Consider the following 6,584-nt stretch of genomic DNA (forward strand, 5'->3'; position numbering starts at 1 on the left):
GAGCGAAGCGTTTGAAATCAAGGACTATCCATACATGAAATGAATGTCCTTCACCCCAAGGGCTGGTTAGAAGAAATCACGGATAGAGAAATTCCAATCCAGGATGGATTGATGAAGCGAGATCTAAATCTTTCTTTTCCAAGCACCCTAATGAAAATAGATGTTTTATTTTTGCCGTCTATTTTGAAATAGTTGGTATGGGGGGGGGGGGAACGCACAGGGAATGTTTCTCCTTAAATCATCAATTAAAGCAAATTTGCATCCCTCCCCATTACTTGTACCCGTTCTGCAGATTAATAAACTAGCAGGGCAGCCTGGGAGGTGCCTGCTAAAAATGAAAATAACTTCCAGGAGAACCAGGCAGATAGATAATTGTGCAGCTTGTGGCTTTCAATCCTCCAATATCTAATTTGAAATCGAGGCAGCTGAATATACTTCCCCGTTAAGCTCATCCGCCCACATAGACCCATCATAAAAGTGCGAAAACAGGAGTGAAAAAGATAGGAAGACAAAGGAATTAACAAGAATGGGGGGGGCGGGGGAATAGAGAGAACGCAGGTATTTAATTAATTCTTTTTTCATGCCTTTAATTTTTATCCTGCTTTTTATATTGGGTCAATTCAAAGCAGTGTGCCGACAGTTTGTCCTCGATGTACAACAATTTGTTTAGTGCAGGGGTCTCCAACCTTGGCCACTTTAAGACTTGTGGACTTCAACTCCCAGAATTCCTCAGCCAGCTTTGCTGGCTGAGGAACTCTGGGAGTTGAAGTCCACAAGTCTTAAAGTGGCCAAGGTTGGAGACCCCTGGTTTAGTGACTGCTCGAAGTTTCAACAGAACTGAGAAAAGCGACTTAAGACCGTTTTTCACACTTACGACCGGTGCAGCATCCTCGGGGTCACAGTGATCGAAATTCAGAAGCTTGGCCGCAGACTCGTATTTATGACGGTCGCAATGTCCCGGGGTCACGTGAATCCCCTTTGGCGACTCCCCACCCCCGACGAGCGAAGTCGATGGGGAAGTCAGATTTCCTTAACAACGGCGTTACTAACTTAACAAATTGCATGGATTCACTTAACAACGGTGGCAAGAAAAGCCATCAAAAGGGGCAAAGCTCGCTTAGCAAGTGTCCCACTTAATGACAGAAATGTTGTGGTCGTAAGTCGAGGGCTGCCTGTATAACATCCCTTTAGTCTTTCTTTTCAACTCTCGGAAGATATTCCCAAGATAATTTTTTTTCAGGAGGCAACTGGACTTTCTGGGTTTTTTCTTTTGAAGACATTTCGCTTCTTCTCCAAGAAGCTTCTTCAGCTCTGACTGGATGGTGGGGAATGGAAGGACTGATACTCCTTGCAGACAGCTGGTCATTTGCATCCTTTGAGAGGGTCCTTGAGGCCACCTGGAGGTTTGTCTGTGCCCTCAGGGTCACCTGAGTGATGCAAATGGTTCCTGAGAATCTCTACAGACTTTGAGCTATACAATTTGGGATGAAGACCCTTCAAATAGGGTGGGAATAGGAATGGAGTTCCAAAGGAAAATAATTGCAGACTACAGGAACCATTTGCACCACTCAGGTGAGACCCTGAGGACACAGGTAAGCCTCCAAGTGGCCTCAAGGATCCTTTCAAAGGATGCAAATGACTGCAAGGAGCATCAATCCTTCCCTTCCCCACCATCCAGCCAGATCTGAAGAAGCTTCTTGGATGAGAAGCAAAACATCTTCAAAAGAAAAAAAAACAGAAAGTCCAGTTGCCTCCTGAAAAAAAAAGCATTTTTGGGACAACCAAAATATAACATAGTGTAAGCCGCCCTGAGTCTTCGGAGAAGGGCGGGATATAAATGCAAATAAAAATAAAAATAAATAAAAATAAAACCGTGACCTGGATGACTTTTAGTTCCCAAAATGAGTTGGATTTCCTATCCCATAATCCTCAGCCAGCCTCCCAACACACCCAAAGTTAATCAATCTCTCCTTTCTGGAGCTGCAGGAGCCCAACCTGTCTGTCACAGGCCAGTCTGACCTTCTCCAATGTAGCCCCAGAGGTAGGGGTGAAATGCTCCCGGTTCGGACCGGATCGCCTGATCTAGTAGCGATGACGGCGGGTGGTTCGGAGAACCGGTAGCAAAAACCCCTGGGGCCCCCCTCATGCCCATCTGAACCACGCGATCGTCAGAGCCTTTTTTTTTTTTTTTCTTTTAAAAGCATTTTTTTAACGAACCTCTTCGGCCGAAGAGGTTGTTAAAAAAAAAATGCTTTTAAAGGGTTAAAACAAGGCTCTGAGGATCCCAGCTGAGGTGCCTGATGTCAGAGGGTTTTTGGTTTTTTTTTAACTTTTAAAAGCATTTTTGTTGGAAAGTCATAAAAAAGAGGGTCACGTGACCCAGGGACGCTGCGACCGTCATAAATACGAGTCAGCTGCCGAGGGTCTGAATTTTCATCACGTGTGACACTGGAGATGGTCGTAAGCAGTGGTGGGAGTCAAAAAAAATTTCACTACCCGTTCTGTGGGCGTGGCTTGGCTTGGTGGGCGTGGCTTGGCGTGGCTTGGTGGGCGTGGCTTGGTGGGCATGGCATGGGAAGGATACTGCAAAATCCCCATTCCCTCCCCATCTCATTAACCTGCTTTCCAGCTCCATTCTTCACACCCGCGGCCCATTTTGGGCCTAGGAAGCCTCCCTGCACTTACCTGGGAGCCAAAATCAGGCATGTGGCGACTCCTGGAAAGGGCTGGGTGGGAAGGAGCCAGCCAGAAATTTAACTACCGGTTCACGCGAACCGGCTGAATCCCACCACTGGTCATAAGAAATCTTTTTTCAGTGCTGTTGTAACTTTGAACGGTCCCTAAACGAACTGCTGTAAGTTGGTGACTCTGAACCAGCTTCCAATTTCCAAGGCAGAATTCCAGGTCCAGATATCCCATGAGAAGGAAACCTGGAGAAGAAGTCCGGTTTTTGAGAGATTTGTTTGCTAGAAGCCAAGAAGCGGACCTTCTCCTAGCTCACTTCCAGATTTTTGGAAGTTCCACCAGGAGAGGAGAAAGGAAGAACAAGGAGGAATTCTCCATATTTCACCTAGGCAAGGAGGATATCTCCAGTTAATAATAATAATAATAATATTTTAATTTGTATACCGCCCTTCTCCCGAAGGACTCAGGGCAGTTAACAGCCAAGTAAAAGCAACAATCAGTAAACACAATACAAATAAAACCATAACTAAAAAGTTTATTCAAATTTGGCCCGAATTTAAAATACATTTAAAACCATAAAAACCAATTAAAAATTTAAAACCAATAATAACATCTAAAAATTCTATGCCAGTCCTGCGCGGAAAAGTAGGTTCGTCTTCAACTCGCGGCGGAAGGTCCGAAGGTCTGGTAGTTGTCGAAGTCCAGGGGGAAGTTCGTTCTACAGGGTAGGAGCCCCCACAGAGAAGGCCCTTCCCCTGGGGGCTGCCAGTCAGCATTGCTTGGCTGACGGCACCCTAAGGAGTCCCTCTGTGAGAGCGCACGGGTCGGTGGGAGGCTATTGAAGGCAGTAGGCGGTCCCGTAAGTAACCCTCTTGAGTTAGTCCTCTTGAGAAGTGTTTCTCCACCTCTGGCCCTTTAAGACGTGTGGACTTCGACTCCCAGAATTCCAATTGGTGGCTGGGGGATTCTGGGAGTTGAAGTCCACAGCCAAAGATGAGACACACCCCTCTTGAATGATGGTGGCAACACCCTTCTCAGAAGATCCCTGGCTGAGGTCCTCGTGGGTGTTAAAGAAAAAAGTGGTGGTAGCCACCAAGAGCATTATTATTATTATTATTATTATTATTATTATTATTATTATTATTATTATTATTATTATTATTATTATTATTATTTATATTTGTATACCGCCCATCTCCCGAAGGACTCAGGGCGGTTCACAGCCAATAAAACAACAGAAAACATATAATACATATAAAACAGCAAAAAGAATAGACAATTAAATTCAGTTGATGCCTTAAAACTTTTAAATACAAATTTAAAAGTTTAAAACCCATTTAAACCCCTGATTAAAAACCCCAATTTAAAACTACGTTCAAGCTAGTCCTGCTCTTCGAAACAGCAACGTCTTCAGCTCGTGGCGGAAGGACCTGAGATTGGGGAGTTGACGAAGCCCCAGAGGGAGCTCGTTCCAGAGGGTAGGGGCCCCCACAGAGAAGGCCCTCCCCCTGGAGGTCATCATGCACCTACTCTCCTGGGTTGGACTAGAAGACCTCCAGGGTGCCTTCCAGCCCAATGATTCTATGATTCCTAACTCAATCGGGCGCTAACTTCTCAAGAAGTTCAGTTGCCGTTTTGAAACGGAATTGATAAAAGGGGAGAAAAAAAACTGGGGCATTTATTTTATTCTCTGCTTGAAGAGACTCTTTCAGCTGGTCTCCTGAACCGCTTGGAAGGTTTCAGATTTTACAGATGGACGCGCCGGTGGTTTCTGTTTATCTTACGCCTGGATTTTTTTTTGGCAGGGTGATCTATCCTGATCAGCTTTGGCTGAAAAAGCAGACAGCAGCTCCTTCCCGAAAGAAATCGGAGGCGTTAAAATTCAGCTAGTTAAAAAAAAACCACCACTGGGTTTAAACTTGGTTATAGAGAAGGAGACTCTTCCGATGTACGGATGAAGATGTGAGAAGGTTAACAACATCAGAGCTAGAAAGGAGGGGGACTTGTGCAGAAGAGGAGGAGGAGGAGGAAGAGGAGGAGGAGGAGGAGGAGGGGAACTGTGGGGTCCTTAGCGCTCTCTGAGCTTGCATGTTTCCTTATAGACATTTCACGACCCAACTACAGAACGTGATCAGTGCTAAAAGAGAGGGAGTTTGCAGGAAAGAGGAGGACGGGCGATGCTGAGTCCTTAGTGCTCTCTGAGCTTGGTGGTTTTCTTGCAGACATTTCATGACCCAACTAGGGAACATCATCAGTGCTGGAAGGGAGAGAAGGCGGAGGAGGATTGTTGGATACTTGATGCTCTCTGAGCTTGGTGGTTTTCTTGCAGACATTTCATGACCCAACTAGGGAACATCATCAGTGCTGGAAGGGAGAGGAGGCGGAGGAGGATTGTTGGATACTTGATGCTCTCTGAGCTTGATGGTTTTCTTGCAGGCGTTTTATTACCAAACTAAGTAACATCATCAGTGCTGGAAGGGAGTGGGGTTTGCAGAGAGAGGAGGAGGAGGACGAGGTGGTGGTGGAAAGAGACTCTAGGGTCCTAGAGTTTAGCTGTTTCCTTGCAGACATTTCATGACCCAGCTAGGTAACATCATCAGTGCTAGAAGGTAATGGGGTTTGCAGAGAGAGGAGGAGGAGGAGGAAGAGGAGGAGGGGGGGAAGAGGAAGAGGGGGGAGGAAAAGGAGGAGGAGGAGGAGGACGATGACGACTGTGGGGTCTTTGGTGTCCTCTGAGCTTGGACATTTCCTTACAGACATTTCATGACCAAACTAGGTAACATCATCAGTTTGATTCTTGTCTGCTGCAAACTTTCTGAATTAACACTCATGAATTCCCTCCTTTTATTTGTCCCAGGCCTCTCCTCTCCCCGTGTCTGCCTGATTCCGATTCAAACTGGCCATTTCATGGTCTTTTGTTGTTGTTGTTGTTCCCCAAGTGGCGATGAATCAGAAGCCACTTTCTGTCCTGGCCGATGGTTTTTCATCTCTTTATTTATTCATTCTTTCTGGCTGCTTGTCTGCTGCTGCCAAATCGATAGAGATTCACGCGGTTTAGAGTTTGCCACCTCCAGATAAAGAAACTTGCAATTAAAATATCCACGGCGGGGCTGAAAAACAAACAAACAAGCCCAAAGATTCCTGAAAATCAGAGATAACAGCAAGGAGCCTAAATAATAAGCCGTAAATAAAATGGCACAAACAGGATTCCAAAGCAGAACAAGTTGATTTGAAAGTTAAGCAGAATAAAATGCAAGCAACGAAGTGGGATTAGGGGAACTTTCTATTGTGGGTCTTTTTGTAAAGCCAAATTATTATTTTTTTAATCTTGGCAACTCGGAGAGGCTGGGTTTCAATTTCCCAGAATTCCCCAGCTGGGTTTGCCAAACAGCTTTGCAAAAAAAAGATGAAAAAAAATCAGTCTGCAAATATAGATAGTCCTCGATTTACGACCACATTTGGGAACAGATTTTCCATTGCTAGGCAAGGTGGCTGTTAAGTGATGATCTTAACCTCTGATTTTGTGATCTTTTGGGCCACGGTGGTTAAGCGAAACACTGCAGTTGTTAAGTGAATCTCGTGGTCGTTAAGTGAATCCGGCTTACCGCCCATGGAATTTGTTTGTCAGAATAGAATATAGACAAGTAGAGCAGAACCGAACAGAATATAAGAGAAGAGAAGAGAAGATGGAAGAGAAGAGATAAGAATAGAATAGGATAGAGGAGAGGAGAGGAGAGAGAAGGGAAGGGAAGGGAAGAGAAGAGAAGAGAAGAGAAGAGAAGAGAAGAGAAGAGAAGAGAAGAGAAGAGAAGAGAAGAGAAGAAAAGATGGAAGGGAAGGGAAATTAGAAGAGGAGAGGAGAGGGAAGGGAAGAAAAAATAGAAGGGAAGGGAAGGGAA

General features: G+C 45.1%; 1 protein-coding gene across 4 annotated transcripts in view; it reads left to right on the forward strand.

Annotated features, from left to right (window-relative positions):
* The window catches only part of ARRB1 (arrestin beta 1), a 94,477-nt gene that overhangs the window by 31,556 nt on the left and 56,337 nt on the right, over positions 1 to 6,584 (forward strand). The gene's annotated exons all lie outside the window — the stretch shown is intronic.

Source organism: Ahaetulla prasina, chromosome 5 (genome assembly GCF_028640845.1).
Source record: "Ahaetulla prasina isolate Xishuangbanna chromosome 5, ASM2864084v1, whole genome shotgun sequence".
Lineage (NCBI taxonomy): Eukaryota > Metazoa > Chordata > Lepidosauria > Squamata > Colubridae > Ahaetulla > Ahaetulla prasina.